The following is a 26,482-nucleotide window of genomic DNA, read 5'->3' as shown; positions in this document are numbered from 1 at the left end:
AAGTACTTGCAGATGATGGCTACTGCAGAACAAGATGGTGTCATTTAAATGGTAGAGTTGTATGCATTAGTAGTGCATTCCCGAGGAAGCCTCCAGACTCTGTCTGCAATGATTAGATCAAGACAAGCAGAAAAAGGCAAGAGTAAGAAGGAGTTATTAAGATTCAACAAGTGCAGCAGATTCTTTTTCAACTAAAGGTAATATCTAGCAGGCAGTACTGAAGAATTGGGGGTGGACCATAAATTGCAGTTATAAATAAGGATCTACCACATATTGCGCTTACAAATCACAATGTTCACAAGGTTTGATTTTGAAATGAATATACCAATTCATTACAGCAAATAATTTTAGTAAGATTCTGTGTCTTATTTAATAGGGTGTTGCAAACTCTGCCTGTTGTTATCGGACAATGCGGGTCTTTTGGTTTGTTTAACTGACACAGGTGAAGACAGACAGATTCAAATACTGCTGCATATGCTATAACGTCCTAGGACATAAATGTATTTGTTTCTACTTTGTTGCCATAGTTATGAGATTCATGCAGAGATGGATATTATCAGAATGACTTACATTCAAGATGGAGCAGTCTGCCCCATCCATCAGATTAGTAGCATGAATGGTGGTGGGGGAGGGGAGCAGGCATGTTCCAGTCTTCTGTAGCCCATGTATCCGTTTACTTACAACTCTTATCCTATGTAAAGCATCAGCATGACCCTGGAGTATATTAGCATCATTTATAAAAAAGAAACACCAAAACCAAGCAATTAATTTTCAAAACAGCCTTTATTTTACTTGAAAACTGAACATCTGACAATACACCAGAAGTAAAAACAATGTTCAGGCAATGTCGTCATGCTGGTTTGGGTCAGAATAAACATTGAACTAAAGGAAAACTCCACCTCAGAACTAAAAATAATATTTTTTTCCCTCTGTCTTTGTTTTATGTGCTATTTTAACACATCAAAATTATCCTGAGTGCTTCTTAGAAAATTCTAATGTTTTTATATCAAAGCGATCTTCTTTTGCCTACAACCCTTTCTCTTTCCCATAATCCATTTCAAGTCTACTTTATATGAGTCATGCTGGACATAAGGAAGTAGTGGTGTATTCCCATAATGAGATTAGTGTCAGTCACTGTTATCTTACATACCTTCTGTAACAGGACTGCTGCTTTTATTTCTTGAATGGCCTTCATTTGTGTATGTTTCAGGGCTTGTTTTACAGTATACTAAGGAGTTGCAGTAAACTCTCAGCTAACCGGCACCCTTGGGGATTGGTAGATGCTGGATAACTGTAGTTTCTGGATACTCGATGGTAACTATTAATAGGCCTCACTAATCACTGTACCATATACTATTTGGTTTGACTTGTTCTCAGGTTGGGGAGAGAGGGAATTTATTAATTTCTTCCTTTTTAAAACTGTAAAACTAAAAAAACATAAGGTATGTTTCTGCAAGGGGGGGGCACAAAGTGCAACACACGAAAACTGTACTGTATTTCTTCAATTTTTTTTTTTTTTGCCAGTCACTTGAGAGTGCTGGTTGCTCGAGTTCCAGTTAACTGAGAGTTTACTGTATACAGCTGCAACCAAAAAAGTACTTAAATTGCAGACCTTTGTTGAAAGTATCTTTTTGTAGTCCAAGAGGAATTGACAGTCCCTCCCCCTGCACTTTTCCAGAGATGTGAAAACTGTCACTGCAGTGAGGGATATTCGCAGATTCATGTATAAGAGACAGGTGCTATTGGAAAGGAAAGGAAAACATTTTAAAGTAATACTATTCCCCAGTGAGAGCAGTGGAAATAATTTCATTTTCACTCAGAGATGTATATATACATATATATATATATATATATATATATATATATATATATATATACATACATACATACACACACATATATCTACCTATATCTATCTATATCTATTTATATATTTATATATATATATATATATATATATATATATATATATATATTTTAATATTATATATATATTTTAATATTATATATATATATATATATATATATATATATATATATAGATGTGAAAACTGTCACTGCAGTGAGGGATATTCGCAGATTCATGTATAAGAGGCAGGTGCTATTGGAAAGGAAAGGAAAACATTTTAAAGTAATGCTGTTTCCCAGTGAGAGCAGTGGAAATAATTTCATTTTCACTCAGAGATGTATATATACATATATATATACATACATACATACATACATACACATATATATCTACCTATATCTATCTATATATATATATATATATATATATATATATATATATATATATATATATATATATTTATAGATAGAGATGTGAAAACTGTCACTGCACTGAGGGATATTCACAGATTCATGTATAAGAGACAGGTGCTATTGGAAAGGAAAGGAAAAGGAAAACATTTTAAAGTAATGCTGTTTCCCAGTGAGAGCAGTGGAAATAATTTCATTTTCACTCAGAGATGTATGTATACACACACACACACACACATATATATATATATATATATATATATATATATATATATATATATTTATATTTATATATATGTGCATAAAAAATATATAAGAGTACTAAAACACTACTTTAATATAACTGAATACAACTGTGAGTGCTTTCACAGTCAAGCTGCTTCATCAGACAATTCAAACAGAATAAATCCATGCATTTAAATATGCTCTTATATATTTTTTATGCACATTCTCTGGTTGTTGGAGCACTGATTTATTCACACAGCCTGCTTGTTTTTGTCGAATATATATATATATATATATATATATATATATATATATATATTTATTTATTTATTTATTTTTTACTTGAATCTTGCAGAAAATGTTTTATTTTTGTTGTATAACTAATGCCATGATCTTTTCCCCTTAATAATACCAACCTATAACAATATATGACCATCTTTCTATTCTTTAACTTAATATAACTTAATATTTCTGAGACACAGATGTCTTGTGGTATTATATTTTCTATCTTTTCTTGTTATTCTGGTCATATAGTGATTTCTTAAAGTACAGGAAAATCACTTTTTTACAAACCTGGCTCCTTGATAATGACACATTACTCTATTCCCCAGTCCCTGAAGTGTAAAAAAATTTTTGGCGGGGTGAATGTTGTAGGAAATTATCAGTAGCGTTTGTTTTATAACCAATGTTTCATTCTTTTTCTCATTACTATGCTGCAGTTCTACAGCCACATATTGCCAACTTTATATTACCTACCGTTGGATTTTGGCACAGATGTCTTCTAGCATTATATTCCCAGTTGCAGTGGCGATGTGTTTAATGTACCAACCATTTTCTTTCTACAATGTGTTTTCCTGCTCCATTCCATTTACAGCCGACATCCCTCAGCTGACTATATTATATTGCATTATCTATGATATTCTCTTGCTCAAATACTCTTTCACATTTGTCACCAGTCTATATTTTGCCTCTTTCATTGTTTCCCAAGGTTATTGTCTGCCATGCAGTTCTGTACTTATCTCATGTGAAATGATGTGCATAGCTACTTTAGCAAATGCTTTCTGCTATTACAGATGACAAGGACTACCAACTAAAACGTCAGTCTGCCACTGGCAAACTCCGCAATTGTAGGACTATAAAATGTCCATGACTTTATGGCCCATTACATGTTTGTTTTTTTCTATCTGAGACATTTTGACGTGCTGCAATTATTTTTTTTCACTCGTTCAGCACAAGTTGAAGAAAATAAGTTTGATCACAATGTGATGAATAATAGATGTCTGTCCATATATTAAAGCGAGTACATTATTTTTCAAGTAGAGTTTCTTTATATTGTATAACACAACTGACTCATACTTTCTTTGAAAACATACATTAGCACTGCCACACATTAGGTATCATAGTTCGGTGACCAATGTGAACGCAGGCAATGCCACTGAGAAAAGCACAGCATGGCTATCAAAGATGATCCATTTACAATATGTTACACATAAGTCTACATTTTCCCTTGTACAATGTTAAAAAGGAACAGCACAAATTCAAGAATTTCTGCCCATTACCTATTTTCTGCATCCTTTGCACTGTCTTAGGAAGTACGGTATGTTGATAATGCACGCAGTATTTTTAAGAAGCATTGTAGTACATTTTGTCAGCCCATTTTCTCCTGTTATTTTTCATAGTGTTGCACAGGAACTGTTGCATCACCTTGACTCCTGTCTTTCTTACTGTTCATCCACATCTTGTCTGTTCTGTGTGTTGTGCTTTTGGTCTTCCCATTAATTTCATATGTCAGTTATTTTCCATAGGCAGACTGTTTATCATATTTATATATATAATGCATGGATGCCACAATCAAGGATCCGAAGGTTAATAAACTGATTAATGAAAAAAACTGAGTGTTTGGTTTCCCTGCGTCAGGTGTTTCACTCTCTTTTTGGTTGGTAGTTCAGACATACTTAACCTCACCTGTACTCAGTACTGGATTATGTGTCTAGTGTATATGGAGTTGAAAATTATAAGTGACTTATTTAGTGTTTCAATGTCACATAATTTCATACTAAAGTGGAAATAGAAATGGCAGGGCCTACTTCATACATGTGCACCTGGGGATTCACTCCCATTGTTTATTTACTTGCTTATTTACATTTGTTTACAAGGAGAGTCTGACTGAGAATTAAAATTGCCTTTTCAATAGATATCCACAAAGAAAATCTCCATGGTTTTATATATATATATATATATATATATATATATATATATATACAAGGTTATTATGGCAATGTGCAAATATTTATTAAAGTAAAAACATTTATATATTTATAACAGAGACATCTAAAGATTTGCACAATGAATTAACTGCTCTGTGCAGTACACATACATTAAAGTGAGTCTTTTATACCAAATTAACACAGTTTTGGTGGTTACAGTGTACAATACAGATACTTTAAAAAGATTTTTTACAAGAAAAAGTTACATATGTGCAGATTAGAAGTTGAACTAGTTGTATATGCATACAGACTTGTGTGTGCACACACACACACACACACACACACACACACACACACACACACACATACACACAATATTTTGCTATTATATGCATACACACATACATGTAAGATGTGTGCAACACACATATACTTAACATGCACACATACATATACATATATATATATATATATATATATATATATATATATAGATAGATATATATATATATATATACATATACACACACATACATACACACACAGACACACACTTATATATATATATATATATATATATATATATATATATAGACACACACACACACACACACACACACACACACACACACACACACACACACACACACACACACACACACACACATATATATAAACATATATATGGGTCCCTATCAGTTGATCGAGCTTTCAGAAACTCAAAATTCATATGGTCGAGATCATCTGATAGAGTTTTTGAAAACTCACATCTTTTAAATGGAGATCGCTGTATGTTGTGGATCAGGAAATGTACCCTTTTCCTCACTGTAGTACAATTTTGGAGTTGGTATATATAATTTGCAGGGGGTGTGAGGGTGCAGGGGGGCTTCCCCACCTTACAAAATGTAAAAAAGGCATATTTTTGTGGGTTTTTGTTAATGTTCAAGTTTACAGAAACTTGATCATATGGTCTCAACCATATGAATTTCAGGTTTCTGATATCTGTATGGGTCTACTTTTAAATACCTAACTCACAGAAAATCAAAGACCACAATACAGAGACCAGAAAGCCAAAACCTGAAATTACTCAAAGTGCAAAATACCAATGGCCAAAATACCAAACTCAAACTTGCAAACCACACTTATAAGCCACTACAACAAAGCAGTACTATACAAAACAAAAAACAACAGTATATACCTGAAAACACAAACAAAAACCCTGTACAACATTAAATAACTACTAATTTACCTTCCTTCATCAAGCTAGACTAACTAAAGCTAATCTAAGTGGGGAGCTATGCCCCCAACACCCTCTGACATGGAAGACTGCACCCGCCACCCCCTCAACTATATATACCAACTCTGGGATCGCACTACAGTGGGCATACACCTTTTGCCTTACCTTATTGTACAGCACACATACATCCACTACTGCCAAGAGTATACAAAACGTCCGCCATATTTGCTCATATACTTCCCATACAATTTAAAGGGACATACAGCATTTAAAAACATGAACTATGGCTTTCCTATGGAATTATCAGTATTATATCAGCCCTTTAAATTTCAGCCTTCTGACACTCTCATTATGAATTTCAGTATTTTTACCCTCGATCTTTTGCACATTCAGTATTTCCAGGTTTCAGCTTTCCGGTCTCAGTATTGTGGTCTTTGATCTTCTGAGAGTTTGGTATTTAAAAGTATATATATATATATATATATATATATATATATATATGCACACATACAGAGAATGTCTCTCTTTTCCTGTACTAGACTATGCAACAGTGCCATTTATAAGAATATTTACATGAATGTACTTTTATTCAATGTTGCATGTTTAACACAAATGTCAGATCATGTATATGTAAACTTTGTATTTGTAATTATAATCATTGTTACATGTTAAATTTGGATCTTTTCTACCCAGAACTCCATTGAAAAAGGATTTTTGTCCAGTTGGATTTTCCCAGTAATCAAATGTAAAATAAAATAAATAAATAAAAATCTAATGCAGGCTAAGACAAATTCCAAATTATGTGAGAAATTTAGCTTAAAAAAGGTGGGTGGGCTTTGCCTCTTTTGATTCCAATGCAAGGAAATGAAAGTGTTATAAAAAAGTACAAGCAGGTTTTTAGTATCTACACAATACTAGAACCATATTGTAGGGAGAAAATGCAACCTAAGGGTTGAGTTAAACTGTTGGAAAAGGTGGAGTTTTCCATTAATGTAGGCTGTCCACACTCACAGGCCTCTAGTTTAATCTTACAGTGTAAGATAATATTGCTGACAGCAATATGTGGAGTAGGCCTTGCTGCTTTAACCTTCTAGTGTAAGATAATTTTGTTGACAACAATATATAATTTATCTGGAAAAGCATAGAATGTGCTTGAAAAGTAGACTTATATACTCAAGAAAATTTCTCAGAACTTTTATACTGGCATTTAGAAAGAGCAGTAATTGTGAGAAGTGAGCTTATACTATGAAAGAGCTACAAGATAAAGAATTTTGGGGAGTGTCATGAAAGATGGGCAATGCCTATCTTATAGAATGTATAACTGGGCATGAATAAAGATGTAACATCTGAGGGAAGAAATAAGTGCAGTATTGTAAATGCGAAGTGAAATGTGACAGTGGGGCACATTAAGTGGTGACTGGTAAGGGGAGAGCTAAATATTCGGAGAGGTATACAACTAGTGGATAGTTACATCTATACATCAGCCTAGCCTAGAATCTTTTACCTTCATGTACTAGTTCTCTGAACCACATATATAACAGTATTCCATGTTAGAGGTGTGGGTGTGTTCTAGTGGAATTCACACATGGTTAGCACAATTTGATCAGAAGGTGAAGTCAAATTGATCAAATGCTATGTCAGGAGTGAGTAAAACCCAATGTATTCCTATCCTTTGCCCTCTGTAGTGGGATATTGCTATGTTACAATATAATTTTAATTATAAATAAAAAAAATGCCATATTATAATATTTTGTATTTGGCTGACATCATTTTTTTATTCTGTCTTATTGTATAGTACAAAGACAATACTGTGATCTCCCCGACAACCCATACAAAGCTTCTTGGAGTGGTAATAGCCAATACCCTATAATTTGACTTGCATGTCTCCCTAACTATAAAAAACATCCATAAGAAACTTGGAAGTCTATATAGGCACAAAAGATTTCTGACCGCAATGGCCAAAACTACATTAGCACAAACCCATCTGCTCTCCACTCTACTATATACCTCTCCAATTTTAACTAATCTAAGGAAAACAGACTTATCTAAGTTAGAAGCATGTTATAATAAAATTGCTAAGTTTGCATCTGACTGACCATGTAGAACACAACATTGTACAGCTTTAAAGATACTAGACTGGCTTGAGCTTCGAACATTATTCTTTACAACCAACTCTCTGTAACTCACAAGATTGTAACACAACCAACTAGAACCCCTGCACTACAAAATCTCATCCTTCCTTACAGTTCCAGCAGACCACTTTGCTCTAACAATAAGAACTTACTCACCATCTCCAAGGCCAACAACACTGCAGGAGAATCTTTATTTTCCAACTATATATCTTGTATATGGAACTCCCTTCCTAAATCCATTCTCTCAGTCTCATTCACTAACCACTTTAAGCCATCACTTAAAGCTCATCTAAAAAATAAGTGGCTATGTTCCTGTACTAACCCCTCATGAGTGCTCTGATACATCACGGTATACACAAAACATATCCAACTTCTCCCCCAGTGTTTAATCCTTTGTTCCTACCGACCTGTCTCAACCTTATATCTTGTCATAAGTCATAACTACAAATAGTACTAGCAATGTTCAAAGCCTAGGTTTTGTTGTCAAGATGTAACAAATTTGTATGTTCTTATGTATACTACATTTTGCTTACTTTATACTTTATTGATTATTGTAATGTGTGGATGAAAATTACTCGTAGCTTTTCTCCCTGGGCCTCCACTGAAAAAGGACCTGTGTCCAGTCAGACCTTCCCATTAAACAAATGTTAAATAAATAAATAAATAAAATGGTTCTGTTATTGAAAGTATGTTTTATTTTTATCTGGGGTAAAATTATAAGATAGCTGTAGTCATAGTAACTTTTCATTTAACTGAGCTGAGATTGAGCAATATAATGTTTCTGTGAATGTGGGTAACCATATTATAAGGTTATTCCATACCAGGAGAGTGTATATCAGGGAAGGTGGTGCAAGGGGTGAAGCCACCTGCAAGGCAGATAGGTAGGTTGCCCTCCCTATTGCTCAAACTTAATTTTTATATTTTCTTTCATTTTTATTTGTAGAAATGTTTAATGTTTACTTGACTAAAAGTATTACAGCCACTGTCTCTTGAGTTTTAAATTGGTAGTCACTAAGGCTGCTGGTTTAAATGCTTTCAAGTTACACATTTCATGCTGTGATTTAAAGATCACTGTTTACTTTTATTGGCGTCAGCACATAAGGTATTTAATTAGAAAAATCTAAGAATGTAATATATCTAAAATATCAGTACTCTTATTACAGTACATATATGAAGCTATTGCATTACTTTGTATGCTGTTGATGACAGAAAAAGGTGAGATTATTTGGTCTTTACTTTTTTTGTTTTTCTAGCATCCTGTAGTTCCCTTTCCTCTTAGGCCCTACCTTTCTCAGGTACCCTTTAAGACGTATGTGATTTTATACTCCATGTTTCCTCCTTTTGCAGTCTTTCTGGTGTTATTGTCACCGTCCTTCATCTAACTATGCACCCGAAGAAAAACTTCATTCATGCTGCACCTATGAGCTACTCATTCTAGAAAAAAGTACTTCACTTTTAGGATGATGTCTATGCCTTCAGCCTGCTAGTGATGTCCTTTCTTTCTTTAAATTTGGTTTATCATACTAGCCCTCATTACTGTACATACTCATATCATTTTTGCTATCCCCCTCCTTTCCTCCAGTAGGAAAAGGTTTAATTCCTCTAGTCTCTCCTCATAGCCTTCATCCTCCACTCCCCTTATTACTGGCATAGGCTTTGTGTAGACACTCTCCACTAACTTATTTTCCTTCTGCTGTAAGTGTACCAACAATGTGCATTGTATTCTACTTGTGGACTGTACAGAGTCAGTTTAACTTCTCTACTTCTCCAGTAGCTCTGACCAAATCTATTTATAATCTTTTCCTCTGATAGTCTTTGGCTGTAGACGTCACATTTCATGCCTCTTGGTTCATTTTCAATGCCTGTTTCTTGTCCTTTACTCTTCAAGATGACTCCACTTACCTCCTATTTCTCCTTGCTATTTTTGGACCATAAGTGAAAAACAGCACTTTTCTGCATTAACTTCAGTTGTCATTTATTTGGCTAGTTTACTGGCCTCCTTAGATCCCTTTGTAGGCTTAACCAATCTCCTAATTTTCCACCTGTCTTAGTGTTATCCACAAACATAAGACATATTTTCAGTGTCTTTTGTGACATTTAACATAAAGAAACTAATTTCATACCTCTCAACCTCTTACAGCAAGAAATCTGAACAAAGCCATAAATAAAAGTGGGTCAAAGGCCCAAAAATGGGGACAATTTTTGAATATTGCTCTTATAAACATAAAAATATGACAGAATAACAGGTTTTGCATTAGCTTGAATTTTCTGAAGGGTATCAAGTCTGAAACTCAAATGTCTTTCATTATTTTCTAATTCAGTATTTATTGCTTTTCCACTAGTTTGGCAGAAAACCACCATTGTATGAAAAACGGACCAAAAACATGAGGCAAAAATATAGATATTCTGCTAAAATCTGTACAGTTGAGAGGTATAAAACCAAACAACAGTGGTCCTGGGACTACCTACTTGGAACCCCACTCACTTTCTGTCTTTGTTTTGGTAGAGTTCTTAGCCCTCCAGTTTTTGTTCCTTTGTATTTAGCCACGCTTTTATTTTTTTGCAATCTTCACACTCTCTTCAACTTGTCTTTCAGTCTTCTGTGAGGGACTAAGTCAAAGGCCTTACTGAAGTACTCAGATATATCACATTTATCAGGCTCCCTTTCTCAAGTTCCAAAGAAATCCAGTCATGTAACTACATCAGATTGTATTGATATGATATTATAACTACAGACAAATGCTGGTTTTTATACTACTAGTTGTTTACCTCTAGGAAAACATCTATTGTTTTTCTTATTATCTTCATAATCTTCCCTACTTTTGTGATAAAACTTTTGGATCTGTAACTTCCTAGGGTAGTTTATGTGTCCATTTTGTGGAGCAGTATCAGAGCAGATTCTGTCTAGTAGTCTGGAATGCAATCATTATGGCTGACTGGCTGAAAAATTCTGTCTTAAGATCTTCAAGCATATATGTCAAGTTCTGCAGGATCATGGGACATTATTCCAACAGACCTTTGTGCCATATCCACCCCAGGTGACAAATTCATAGGTTCATAGGTAGGTACTAGGGTATTGGCCCTAGGGCCTATATAAGCCTAACCAAATGGTACCCTGGCTTTTGCCACCCAAGGAAATTATTTTCCTGTTCTTATTTTAAGTTCTTCAGGAATGTGGGACATATGCCATCAGAACTTTGTGCTTGCCCTCCCCGGTTGGTTTTCTATAGATTCCTTAGATATAGGATCCAGTTTTAGTTGTACACTCCTTCCTTCTTCAACATTCTCTCTTCTGTCTGTATTAGGACAACACAAACAAAAAATTAAAAATGTAAGTAAGATCATCACCATTATAATCATCACCATTTTGACCATTTACTCCCTACTCTCCCTTGCAGTCTTTCTAACACTGTTGTCGCCTTCCTTCATCTAGCTGTGTACTTGAAAAAATCCCTCATCCCATCTTTGATTCCTCTTGTCTATATTTGCTTTGGCCTTTCTTATCACATTTGATATTATTTTACTGGTCTCCTCTATGTTTTCCTCAACTTCCATTTTCACCTTTTGGATGCTCTTTCTTTTACAGTAATTACCTTTTTCTTTAAAATTGAATCACATTGGCAGTTCTTTCTGCCTTGTTCTTTCTTCACTACTAATTGTAAGCTTTGTTTATCCTAGTCCTCAAGATCTTTGTTCATCTTGTCTCACACTAGTCCCCAATTTGTACCTAAAACAATTTGTCTGGCCTATTGTCCTCTATCTTTCCATACCTTGGTCTTGTCCATCCACCTGCATTTGTCCTTACCCACTGTAGACTGTACTGTGACAAGGTCACTGTTAACCAGGGATCTCTTAACACAAAATAACTGTCACCTTCATCCTTTGTAAATATGATATTTAGAATCATTCCTTGGGCATTTCTGTACTACCTGGGTGAATCTGACCTGGTATAATAATTGAACTGGTTCATATTTCTTTCCAGATTTTGATGTAGGAATGTTCTAGTCCAGTTCTTGGAGACTGGGGTCTCCATAAGCCCAGCTTTCTTTTTCCTTCTATTTCTTTCCTGTTCATCACAGCCTTCTGTGTTTGGTGCTGAAGATCTTTATATACAACCACTAGCGTCCTTCCTTCCAGACCAACTTGCTCTAGAACTAAACGTTACTATTTTTGAGGTCTCTCCTGGTTGTTCTTTGTCATTAATTGCCATGCATTATATACATTGGCACTTCTCCATCTTGTCCTTTCTGTCCTACCCAAGCAACTGGTATCCTGGGACTTCCACATCCCAATTTTTTTACTTTTACCAAGTTTCAGTCACCCCCTACTGTGTACACCTCAGTCACCCCCTACTGTGTACACCTGTCCATCCAGTACTACTGTTTGAAGTTCCTCCATTATCCTGCACTGACTTATGCAATTGTCCATAATGGCGCTGCTCTACATCTGTCAGATGTTCTCATTGCCCTGTATCCTCTCTCTCAGACTGTCTGCTCTGTTGTTCTAGTCCTGTGTGCTCTTTTTCGTATGTTTTTTTCCTTCCCATGTCTCTTCTTCTGTGCCTTTAACTCTGCTGGTCCTCAGCTCTGCCTTCATTCTACCTATCTGTTTCTATCTGCGTCTGTTTGTCTCTCTGTCCCTCTTCCCATTCTATACATTCACTTCAGTTTAAATACGTTTGATCTGATATACTTTTTTAGTTTGAATTCCCACAAGAACTCCACCCCCAGAGTCCCTACATTCATCAGTTAATCTTACTTCTTCCTGTCTGACTCATTCCTCAAGCCATGACTGCAGTCTATAATCATTGCTTTCCTGACTGGATGTGTAATATGGGCACCCTATTGTAATTGCAAATCCTGCAACTATTAAAAAAAATCAAAGCAGGAGGAGTTCAGCAAATATTGACTAACTGTATACCTTAAGAGAAAGAGGAATACTCCAAGATACTGCAATTTCAGACTTAGGTTCATAGGTTCATAGATGTTTACTACGCTAACGACCACCAGGGCCTTTTTAAGCCTAGCCATACATCCCAAATCTCTGACAAGTTCTGAGACCCTTGATAAGTGTAAACATGGGCCTGGGACATGAACCAGTTGCAGATTACCTCTGTCCATTCCAGGCATAGGTGCCAAACCAGGGATGAATTTCTGGTTTCCTATCCAATTGTCCAAGTTGTACTTGAATTGGGTTAGGTAGGAACTTTGCTTCACATGGATGGAGAGCTTGTCCCATAGATGGGGTTGTCTATGGGATACATACCTATCTCTCCAGCAGGTTCTATTTATATCACAGGTAAGGTTTATGTCTTTAGAACAGGTAATTCTGGTGCTGTTTGTTTTGTGGATATGCAGGAGGTCCATCAGAGTGGGGTCTGACAATGCCCTGTATGCCAGGCATAGATCTCCCCTCAAAAGCCTGTAGGAGACAGAATATAGGGATAGGGCCTTGAGGCGGTCTGCATAGGACATATTACACCCTGTATTCTTTTAGTGAGGAACCTCTGTGGACATTCCAATTGTTGGATATGCCTGGTTAGGTACTTACCAAAGATGCCATTGTACTCAATGATAGGTCTGATGAATGCCAAATACAGTGGAACAATGACTTCATTGTACTTAGATGCCATACCTTTGTTTATAGGTTGCTCGACATAGAATGATTGTGTCACCACTGTAGACACGTGATGGTCAAAAGCTAGATTACTATCTGTGTGTGTCCCTAAGTCCCTGACTACTGGGACAGTTCTATGGGGTGTGTTGCCAATATGATAGTTACCAGGAATGGATGACTTCCCAACAATACTATTATGCATTTTTTGGCATTTAGTTTTAGTCTGTGGCTCTGACACCTGTTGTTTGTCTGTGTCAGTCCCTCTTGGAAAACATTTGTGTCAGTGTGAGATTCAATGACAGCTCCTAATTTGCAATCATCTGCATATTTAGTCAACCAGAGACCACTAACATTGGCCTTTGCTTCTGAGAAGGAAATGACAAAAAGGAGCGGTCCAATGACTGATCCCTGAGGGACTCCACTTGTGACTGGCCTCTTTGTAGAGGTGGACTCCCAAATGCACATTACTCTTTTACTCTTTTTTTTTTTTCACATGAAGCTTCATTGTTGTAAGGAGTACATTTGTGTTTCTCGGGATTTCAAACAGTTCCTGGCAGTGGATATGGTTAGCACCTCTGAAAAGTCTACCCTGCACCAAAAATCTTTGCATGTTCTAGCCACAATCATGGACCTTTACTGTGTCACCTCCACTGCTCCTCCCACCACATTACTGATGTCAGCAACTATTACTGGTCATGAATGCCTCCTGCCTTTTGTGATAGTATTTTTGAGTTCCACTTGTGTTCTTGTCCAGTGATAACCAGAGTACCATTCTCAGTACCCTGTGACCAAAACTACTCTGTTTTCCTTGCCTTCCTCTCATTTTTGGAATACGACTTGGTAATCACCAGAACTACTCCCTCCTTCCTTTGTTCCTGTTTTTGGTTCCTGTGTTAGTCTTTTTTCATTGCACTTGTTAAACTATCTTATTTTTAGTAGAACTCTTGTTATCCACACTGACCCTTCCTTCCTTCTCCTCCTGAAGAGCACCTATCTACTTGCCCCTTCCTATTGCTGTTCCTTGCTGCCTTCCTGTCTGTCTAGTCTTCCTTTCCTCCCTTTTCTTGTTTGGGGACTGTCATCATGCCTGCCACTGTCAGTGCCTTTTTCTCTTTCTCTTCCTCCTGTCCTTCATCTCCTCCTTTTGTACCCTGTCTATTACTGACCTGGTCCTTCTAATCTCGACTCTGGAACTTTCCTCTTTCTTTCTTAGGTCTCCTTATTCTTTCATTACTGCTCTAGCATATTTCCTGTCTTGTTTCACTTTCTGAGCCACCTGTCTCCTCTTCCTACCTCTGTCAAAGCCCTGACATATTTTCCTGCATCTGCCTGCCAGAACCAGATTATGGTTAAATGGGGTCCTAGGCATGGTAATGGACTGCCCCCCTCCCCACAGCCATACCAGTATCCCATTACTTGGGTGTCTCGCCTCACTTACCACAAAATACTGTTCAAACCTGTCAGCACACATGCTATTTCTTTCTTTTTTTTTTTTTTACTTCTACAATAATCACAAATGTTTGGATTCAATTTAAAACTTTCATTTCAAAATTTACAGCCATCCTTTCCAGGAATCAGTCTTTCAGTGAGTGGACTAACTGTTACAGTAGTGAGATATTGTATGAAGCATCATGTGTCCACCATCCAAAATTAGTGAGGATTTCCTTTTAATGATAGCCTTACCCTACTACCTGCTTCATGCAATACATGCAGTCATCTGCCTTGGGAAAGGAGGGCCCCCAGTGGGTGATGTGTTGTGCCACACAGCAGATTGACTTAGTAATAAGATCTCTGCCTCTCAGTTTCAACAGCCTAAGTTCACTGCTTACCTCTAGTCAATGTATGTGTGGAGTTTTCCATGTGTCTGCATGAGTTTTGTCTGAGTAATCCAGTTTCTCCCCATCCCACCCCCAAAAAAACATGCTGGTTGATTGGGTACACTGCATTGACCATGTATATGTTCTATTTACCATTGCCTTTGTGGCCTGGATCATGGCTGAAAAGGGTCTAACAAAGGCCAGCTCACCTCCCTGCTTAAAACATAAATTAATTATTATGGGCTGAACAGGGAAAGAAATGGTCAGAACAACAACAAAACAAATAACTAAGTAGTTTTCGGAGATGTTTCACGATGGGTTGTTGATTGCTACACTGAAGTAATATTTTTCTGTATTCATCTTTGGTAATGCCACATCGGGAATATTGTACCCATTTCAGGAACTTCCTGTCAGGTTAGGCAAGGGCAGGCTGGACAAGGAGCAGCACATGATGTTGAAAATGATACAGCGTCAGCAAGGCAGATGTAAATAGAGATATGCATAACTACTGCTTTGCACTGTAGGTTTTACACACTGATCATTGTATGATTTCGATATGTTTGCTGAGGTACATGTCTAGTAAAAACCTGGTGAGTGAAGACATCCTGGACAAAGCTTCCTAGATTATAATTTCCCCATCTACATCGCAAATACAAGAAAGTAAAACATACTGAAATAACTCATACTTGCTCCCTCAAATATATGGTCCCACTCAATAGAATAAAGAAAAAGCACAGAAAAAAGGCATACTAGGCTCTAGACATTTAACTGATGATCAGCAAAGTCACAGAACTCAAACAAATCAGTCAAATGTTTCATGATGGTCAAAGCCAAAATGTGAAGGTCCCAGTAATACACTTTTATAATAAAATAATGGCCAAATGCTGGTCGGTTTACTCTGCAATAGAAAAGCACATGGAAGTCATACAAAGAGGATCATGCAGCAATCAAGTTGAGGGTGCTGCTCTGTCACGTATTTAGCAGAGTTACAAAATTCACTTACTTGACATAGTCATGTTGTTATCACTAGTCTGACCTCCAGCACCAGCTTTATGTTCTTGATTATAGGTTCAACAGCAGTGACAGTCTCAGATGTCCATAGCACTGAAGAAATATAAAATGTAAGCCATAGGACCATGCTACCACAATGTCTTTGCAAGGTAATAAATATTGTCTTCATAGAACAAGCAGTTTCACTCACACAATCATTGGTAATCATTATTCCATCTTAGGTTCATAGGTTATTACTAAGCCATTGGCCAAAGGAGACCACCAAGAAGCTCAGACACACCTGTCAGCACAGGTGGGAGACTAACAAGGTTCCTATTAAGTATATTTTCCCCATAGATCCACAATGGAAATTTATAAGCACCAATTCAGGCTGGTTTTAAAGGCTGAAAAAGAAAAAAATCCACCGACACTGTGTAGCCGATAACGGTTTAATGCTCCAAAGGTCCACAGTAAAAACACACTTAAACCAAACAACTAAGCGCTTTCGCCGAGGTTAACAAACCATTGGCATCATCAGAGTTGTTCGTATGAATTACTTCCATCATATTTATCTTATTCATAATTGATACCAATTAAACAATGCAACTATTTAAACAGCCAATACTTTTTTCTTTCTTTCGTGTTGTTCCCCAATAGTTATGTTTCACCAAAACATAAGGAACATTAATAACATTAAAAAAGAACATCCAATATTTTGATAACACACAAAATATGGCTTTACATATAATACATATATTTACACACATATTATAAATGTATTGAAAAGACATATCATACGTTACTAGTTAAAATTTTGAATAATTACCAAATTTATTAATAGCTAGCTGGAATTACCCAATTTTGTTGTGCCTAATTTTTAAAAAGGGCTTGATTGAAATATGTTCATTTAATCCTGGAGGACTGGTAGCAAAAGTGTTGGTGGATTTTTTTCTTTTTCTGTTTTTTGTTTAGGGTCAGTGACCTAATTGGTTTTATTATTGGCTTTAAAGGCAGTTAAGGAACTACTCATTTTTACAGTTAAGGGTACTCTATTCCAAAAATGGGGGATTTGTTGTGTTAGGGATCTGTCATGCTATTTGGTGTTGCTGATGTGATAGTATAAGTTTAGGTTTCAAGAACAGGTGTTTGCTTTCCCCTGGTTCTGATTAGTTGAAGAATTTCAAAGAGTGCTGGCTCATTTGTAGCACAGTGAGCTAAGCAGATATCACCCCTTGTGAGTGTGTATGACACTGAGTACAGGCACAGGATTATTATTTTGTCATGAATGCTAATAGCTGGTGATAGCATGTCCCAACCACGTACAGCGCAGAATAACTTATTTATTGTTAAAAGAAAAAAAAACACAGTGGAGATGCCTTAACAGCAGTTTTGACTGTAGGACACTTTAGTGCTGCTCAAACCGTGTATATGGTAAATGCTGAAGAAAGTATTATTACATGTGTACAATTTAGAAAAGTTTTAACTACAGGAGTAGTTGTTGATAGGCGTATTTTAAAATGATGGCTCATAATTCTGTAATTTGGAGAGTCATTGGCGTGTGCAGACATTTTGCTTTTCACTGAAGGTATAACTGCAATCCACAAAAACAGCTGAGTCCCAGGGCAGGCAGACCTGTAATTATACAACTAGCTGTCTAGCACATTAATTCATTTGCATGCACTGGGTAAGCAGACAACAAGTTAAAATGGTTGCTGGGATTGCCCCGTGCATCTACAGCTACTATTACCATTTAAATTGGAAGTTTTGTGAACCTTTTGCGCATCATGAGAGAGCTAGCTATTCACCAAGCTCATTGAGAGGTGTACCCAACCTGACATCACCTCATTGTCAAACTGTGAGGGTGAGGACAGTGGCTGTCTGAGTAAAAGGATGACTATGGAGCTGTTTTGCATTTCAAAATAGAATGCTGAACTAGCCAGTAAATCATTCATGAGGATGGCAGTTGGAATTTTTCTGAGTTGAGGAGCTTGGTGACCCTTATGCTCACTTTCTGACTCTATCCCCAAAACTTCAAGAATCCAAGATTTTAAGAAGTTGAGTATGTCTTTGATGCCCTCATGTAGTCTGTACATTTATAGACTATTTATCCAAGCTCTATAATACTACTACTACCGCTAATAATAATAATAATAATAATAATCCTATTTATTAACCAGGTAGGCCCACTGGACACACAGTCCCTTTTCAGTGGTGACCTGGGAGCAATGTCTGGTTAAGTGACTTGGTTAAGGTCACACAGGAGCCAAATCAGGGTTAAAGGAATCAAACCCTATAGCACAGGAACTAAAGCTCCCAACCTTAACCTCTGTGCCAACTGTCACTAAAATGTTAATTTATTTTGTTATCAAGACTTTTTAAATATGGACAGCAAAAAGGTTTTTTTTTTTTTTTATTTTGTCCATTGGTGCTTTGAGTATCAGGTTGCTTCCAAACATGAGTGACCCATTTATTTCTGAGTGGCAGGCCATAGACATATTTTCAGTGGAGAGAGAATCAGGCTGAGGTGAGCTGTGATCAATGAGTGGTTTGGATGTTTTGTTATGTCATGTCCATAGTCCTGCAGCACACCCAGCATACAGTGATGTTAGTGTGAAGCCTTGTCCATGGAAAATCATCTAGTGAGTTCAACCATACTTGTGGTAGAACTAGAACCTCCTGGTCTTCACTGTGAGAGCTACTGCCCTGTTCAGGAATACCCTTCTCTCTAAGAAGGATAGGCAAGCCAGAAAAATGCCACTCCTTCCCATCCCCAACCAGCTTCTCAGGATCTACTCCTTGAATCTACATTTCCCTGGTCATAGTCAGGGCTCCATCCCTCTGTGTTGCACATCCAGACAACAGCATGAACTTACCTCCTTATTCATTAAACTGTCAAAAGCCTTCAGTACAGTTTCTCATCCTAAACTCCTGTAGAAACTGTTTTAATTTGGACTACCCCTTTCTTCATCACTGTGGTTCAATAGCTGTTTAACTGACAGGCTCCAGTCTGTAAAATGGCAGAATACTCTTTCTCCATACACTTTTTTTTCATTTTTCCAAGTCTTTTGGGTTTCTAACACCATGACAGGAATGGACCCCATTCCTAAGTCAAAGTACGATTAAAGTTCATGAAATTAGTATTGTTTCAATCTTTGATGTCAGCCAAAAGTGCTCTTCACAACACCCGCAATGTGCCCAGTAATGACTCCTCCTGCAGTTTGTATGAGGTTACATGTATTAGTAACATATCTAAATATGATTGTAGATTCTTTTTATAAGACCCATTGTTCCTACTACTATTAGAACTGTCTGGGGATCTTTCTTACACATTGCTCTCATTTCTGCCTGCAGATCCTGATATTTTATTACTTTGTGTCTGTCTGTACCCAAGACACTGTAGTCACTGGGTGTGGCAATTTCAATGATCAATGCTACTTTTGTCTTCTTTTCATGGACCACTATATCTGGTTTTCTAGCATCTGTCTTTTGAACTGTTGCTAATGGATGATCCCATGTGATGTAAACTTCATCATTTTCTATGATGCTTTGTGGCTCATGTTTCCAGTGTTTTTCAACCACTTCAATACCATAATGTTTGCACAATCCCTAGTGCACCAGATTGCCACATTATTATGCCTTTCAGTATAAAGTCATTCTGCCATTAGTATGTCACAACCAGAAATGAGGTGTGTGACTGTTTCCAATTCAGTTTTACAAAACCTACATTTGCCTGTTTCACCCACATGTTCAGTAAACTTTGTAAACCAATGTGTACGCAGCCCAATATCTTGGGCTGCCAATATTAACCTTTCATCTCTTGGTTTGAATTTACCTCTCCTTAACCATTTCTGGGTTCGTTCCTGATCAACATAATGTTCTTCCAGAAGTTTTCTATACTTCCACATTTCTTGCCTTCTCATCTGATCCTTCACCTTATATTCTTTCTTTTGTTTTTGGCACATTCAGTTGCTGCCTGATTTTTATCTACTTCTGGTTTGATTTCCATTCCTGCTTGACACAGATATGCTTCTGCTAGATTAAGAGGTCATCTTAGATTTATTCTCCTCATGTTTCAAAACGTTGACTACATTTGGATGTTGTGAGGACAGCAGATATGTGTTGAGTCCCACGATTGCAGATCTATACATGTAATCAATTTCAAGGAGGCCCATCCCTCCTTTGGAATGGGGAATATATAATCTTGGTATGCACTGATTTTTATAAATCATTTGGTGAGCATGAAGTATCCTTCTTATTTTCCTATCTAATCTATCCAACACATTTTGGGGCCAGTCAATTACTCCAAAACTGTAAGTTAGAACAGGAAGAACAAATTGGTTTATAGCTTGGATTTTGTTCCTAGATGTCAACGCTGTTTTCGATTGATTTAAGTCTAAAAGTATTTCTTACTGTTTTATTCGCATTTATTCATGTTTTATTGTAGATCCTTCATCAATTCCCAAATATTTATACACTCCCTCTTGTTAAAATTCTTTTATATCACATTTGTGTCCCAATTTGATCTTTTCCAGGTGCTGGAGTTTTCCTGCTTTAAAGGTTGCTTTTGCAAATTTATCAAGACCAGATGACATTCTTATATCATCTGAAAAGGTTGTGACAACTTGCAGTTGTGCTTTCAGTTCCTCATCTGATGAGCTATACAGTTTTAAATCATCGACAAAGAGTAGATGAGAAATCTTTACATTTTGTTGTTTTCTAGGAGCCAAGTTATAGCCATGGCCTAAGCTGTTAAGTAGACAGCTTAATGAGTTAAGCGCAAGGCAGAATAGCAGCAATGACAGAGAGTCACCCTGGAATATCTCCCTTTGATTTTTTTATCCCTGGGATAATAATTTGTGCTTTAGCATGGCTTAATTGAAAAGTGGTCTGCCACTTTTTCATGGTCACTGTAATGTAGTCGATCAGTGTAGGGTGTATCTACATTTTTAAGCACTCTTTAATCCATGAATGTGGGATACTATCAAATGCTTTTTTGTAGTCAATCCATGCCATTCTTAGATTCTTCTTCTTTTTTACAGTTCTCCACCATGACTTTATTTAACAACAAATGATCTGTTGTTCCATATGACTTTCTTTTATTGCCCTTTTGTTCTACTCCCATAATTGATTTTTTTTCTAAATGACTCTAAACTCTGCTGGCATCAATTCCCATGTATAGTTTATACGTCGTCGGAAGGCAACTTATTGGTCTATAATTTTTAGGGTAGCTTGCAGGTTCACTCTTAAGTAGGAGCATTGTTTTTCCTGTGCCAGGTCGGTGTCTGTTCAGGGTGCGCATATAAATGCTTCTTACTCATGGCTAAATCTTCGTGTAAAGATGTTAATACTTTTAGCCAAAAGTTAGATACCTGTCAGTCTGGACCTGGGGGTTTCCAATTAGAGGCTTTTCTTAACTTTGTTTCAATCTCTCTGGCTGTTACTTCATCCCATTTCATATCCTGTACCTTTAAACTTCTTATTCTTTCTTTTACTTCTTTTATCCATTTAGCATCTTTGTTATGTTCCACAGGATCTTCATAGATACTTCTCCAAAATGTATCTATTTCTTCTTTTATGCTCAGCTTTCAAATCTTTTACCTTGTTTCCCAATTCTTTATAGAACTTTTTTCGGTCATCAAGAAATTGCTTATTTTGTACTTTTCCTTTATATTTGTCTGCGTATCTTCTAAATTTTTCCATCTGCACTGAGATTTTTAGTTTATTTGTGATACTGCATGATAGATCCTGATCTGTTCTAATACTCTGCATTGGTTTTATCACATCTGTCTTTCTTAGTATTTTTATTAATCTGTTCCCTCTTCTGTATTCCTCTAACAGTGACACTTCTTGTCTTAATTGCTTTATAGTTTTCTCTATTTGATACTTCCATGATGGTATTCGATTTCTCCCTTTCCTTTCCCTCACTACTCTGTGTTCTTGTGGTAGAACTTTATCAGTTATTAATTTAGCTGCACAGTAATATATCCTGTTTACTTCTGTTATATTGCATGGATCTCTATAGACAATCCTAATTACTATGTTCATTTGTTTTAAAACATTTCTGATTTTTTTGAGTTTTATTGACCATCTGCAGTCTCTTTCTTTCATTGATATTAATATGTCTATGTCTATTAAATCAAGCAACTCTTCCCTTAACACATTTTCTTCTAAACTTAGGGCACATTTTTTGTTTTCCATTTCCTGCAGGCATTCTATAAAAGTTCTATAGCATCTTCCTGTGGCACATTCTCTTCAATTTCATCCTGTGTCATCCGTTGCTCTGTCATATGGGAACTCACTGGCCTATCACTCCTCAACATTTACTGTGTCAGAGTTTCCACAGTTTCCTGTTCCTTCCCTTGCTGTCCAGCTTCAAATGAACATTTATACTGGTTTCCCGTGGAAGACTCCAATATATCTTCATATGGCACCTGACCAATTGCTTCCCATTCCACTGGTTTCCCCTTAATTTGGATATCCATTGATCTATCCTAGTGTGGTGATTTCTGAATTAGATTTTCTACACTGAATCCTTCCCTTTGCAGGTACTCCATAACCTCAGTTTCTATTTCTTTAATTTCTCCATTACTAATCTCCTTTCTACTTTTCCTCTTTGTCTTCTTATTTTTTGTATTGTAATGTTTTCCATGTCTGGATTCCTTTGCCTGTATTTCTCTTCAAATAACTTTGATGCTGCTTATTTTGTATTGGTTAGTTTTGCTTTCTCCTTTGCATAAATATTACTCCATATTAAATCTATTTTTCTTTCCCATGTCCATATTTCTTCTTCATATGTCTCAAGATCTTCCTGCTTCTCCTTACTTTGAGGACCCACTACATCATGCTGTGATGTAACCTGTCAGACATACACCAAATTTTTCACTTCTCAGGTGCTCCATGACTTCAACTTCTATTTTTTAACTTCTAATTTACTAATCTTCTTTTCTACATTCCCTGTTTGTGATATTTTTTATTGTGAAATTTTCCATATCTGGATGTCTTTGCCTATATTTCTCTTTAAATATCTTTGAGGCTACCTTCTTTATATTGATTAATTTGGCTTTCTCCAATGCATAAATATTGCACCTTATCAAATCTCTCTTTCTTTCCCATGTCCATATTTCTTTTTTATACTTTTAAAAAATCTCTGTTTTGTTGTTTATATTTTTGCACTTCCTCAGATGCTTCTTTTTCCAAACAGATCAAAGTTTCTTGATTTATATACTGTTTTGCACAAATTTGTTGTATTAATGAATACAGATTTTTATTTGAAGCTTCTGACAGTTTTATTTGTAGAAGTATTTTTCTATCCTCTAATTTCTCTCTTAATAATTTTTATATCTTGTGTCTGGAAATTCTAGGCTTTTTGCATAATAGTAGCAATACATAATTTCTGTCTTATCCTCAATAGTCACTTTATCATCTTTATAGCTCTTCTTTGGCCTATCAGTTTTTGTGATTTTTGTGGACTACTACTTCCTTCTACAACAGGGCCTCCATATCTGCAAGTCTCCACTGATGTACCTTAAGGGTCTATACTTGGTCCCCTCCTCCTTAAAATCTTAATCAGTGACCTCTATTCCTCCAAAGGCCCAGTCTGTCTTATATAATATGCTGATGATTCTACAGTTATATGTGCATCTAATAACTTCTTCAACTGCTTCATATCATGCAAGAAGTTTTTTCCTCAGTTGAAAACTGGCTCCATAATACTTCGCTAATATTCAACCCTAAAAAAAACAAATGTACTATTAGTTTTCACCAAATCACACGTGCCTGATAAAGCAAATTTTCAAAATATTTTCACTAAATCAAACTGAAATTGAAGTAGTATCCCATACAAAACTTCTTGGAGTGCTTACAGATGATAACTGTGAAGACTGGTAGAGATGGGTGAAGGCTGCCAGCCTAGTCAAATAGATTTGGTACATAATTCTATCATTTGTAAATACTGTGAAATGTTGAACTTAAAACAATGTGGCAACATTGCCCTCTGCTGTAAAGAAAGCTAAGTCAAGCATTTCTTGTTGGTCCTTTGAAATTAAAATTACTTTATGTCTGTTCCCTTGAAGTTAGAATTTGGAGTCGAGTCTGGAGTAAGCATTCTGCCTATTGTTTTAAGGCTAAAGTCAATGTCTAGAATTTACATGTGGAATGTCCTTTATTGCTCTAAGTGTAAAAGAATGTAAATGCAGTTTGTCAGCCTGGGAACACCAGGAAAGTGTAGAAGATGATATAATGTTTTATCAGAACTGCAGTTTCAATTTAAACAGTGAGAACCAGAGATTATTAAGCATTTTTGTCTGAATATACAACTCAGCACTGCCTTATGCTCTATGTAAGTAAGTTATTTTAGAAGTGTGTTTTCTTGTGGCAATAGCTAGGAATTAGAAAGTTTAGACTAAGTGTTTTTCTGTGATGTCAGAACTGTACTACTGATTTAAGTATTCCTGTGTGATCTCTGAACTCTCTTGACTAGCACTATGTAGTAGAAAGTATTGTCTTGTGGTTTTAATTATTTATTATTAAATATTTTAAAACCTTTTAACTGTGGCTGGTTTTGTGTAGGGATAAGTTAAGCTCTAGAGTACATTGCATATTTATAGAGTTTACTGTCCAAGTCACTCCAAATAAGCTTTGAATGTTTAGTCACATCCACCAATTGGATAATAATATTGCAAGGTAATAATTGGACACCCTTTTAAGGGCCTTTGGGTAGCTGGTAAATATTAGCTGGGTGGTGGGAAGTGGTACTACCATATAATCTGGGTAAAAGGGGCACAGCTGGAGAACCTGTGCCAGCCTTCCCCAGAAGAGTCTGTGTGGTTGTGTAAACTCTTATCTCAAAGTGTGTGTATGTCAGCTACTTGGGCAAGGACACAAAGCACTGGTTGGACAGAGAGGGTGCTGGAGATTTTAGCTTGCCCAGCTAGGCAGAGATCTGGACCCTATAGCTGTGCCAGTGGGGAGTCTTATTGGGGACTTGGGGAGCAAGGGAGTGACCAGCCCCGGACCGACTGTGATCTATGTGTGCTCTTAAGAGAAATTGCACTTTAATATGTGTCTTTGTTATCCTTTCCTCAAATATGAGATGCCCTCTCTGGTGTTAGTGATGAGGATTGAGGCTGTTTGATTGCTGGGCCAGGGCACGGGCATCACAATAACCTTATGTCTGACTTACATGTTCAAAACATAAAAAAAGACTCATCAAAAATTAGCTGCTCTACAGGCATTAACTTTCTCAGCAACACCACCAGAAACACTCTTGCGACTACCTGCCCTCTCCCATCTCTTATATGGTGCAACCATCCTAACCAACCTTCAGGCTACAGATAAAAATGAAATGGAAGCATGCTAGGCTGCAAAATTTGCCACCACCAAACAATATTGCAGCCACCACTGTATTGCCCTTAAGGATTTGAATTGGCACAAACTGTCTCACAACTTAGATTATATGCAGCTAATCTTCAAGCACATTATTCACAAAACAGATGACTTCTCTACTTTTACTCCTGTTCTCCATTCCCATCTATCTAATAGACCACTTTGATCTAATGAATAACATCTTCTCAGCATATATAAACCCCACAAATCTTTCGGTCAAAATCTGTATTCATGTTCTATCACTAAAAATGGTATTCCGTCCCTCTGCAAATTCGATCTACCTCTAACCTTTCCAGCTTCAAGCAAGTACTAAAAGACTGACTAAATAAATCTGGTTTGGTCCTGCACTACCCCAAGTTGAACTATTCCCTCTGTTTTTCCAGTACCAGCATACTTTGTCTATGCTCAGTAAGAAGGAATTAGAAAAATTTCTTCACTTCCTATAATCACCCTCTTGCACTTTATGCTTTAAGCATATAACACCTCTTACTTAAATAAAATCAGATGATGGTGTATTCTCACTAATTTTTGCCTAACATGTAAGAATCTTCCTCCTGTATTTTTGTTGCAAGTTCTCTATGTATATATACTGTAAATAGCATACCAACTTTACTA

General features: G+C 36.5%; 1 protein-coding gene across 1 annotated transcript in view; it reads left to right on the top strand.

The window, feature by feature from the left end:
- Positions 1 to 26,482, top strand: part of SH2D2A (SH2 domain containing 2A) — a 714,173-nt gene that overhangs the window by 598,153 nt on the left and 89,538 nt on the right. The gene's annotated exons all lie outside the window — the stretch shown is intronic.

This window comes from Protopterus annectens, chromosome 8.part0 (genome assembly GCF_019279795.1).
Source record: "Protopterus annectens isolate FY-2018-M chromosome 8.part0, PAN1.0, whole genome shotgun sequence".
Taxonomy (NCBI): domain Eukaryota; kingdom Metazoa; phylum Chordata; order Ceratodontiformes; family Protopteridae; genus Protopterus; species Protopterus annectens.
Note: the sequence above shows the minus strand (reverse complement) of the source record. Positions and strands in the feature narration are given on the sequence as shown.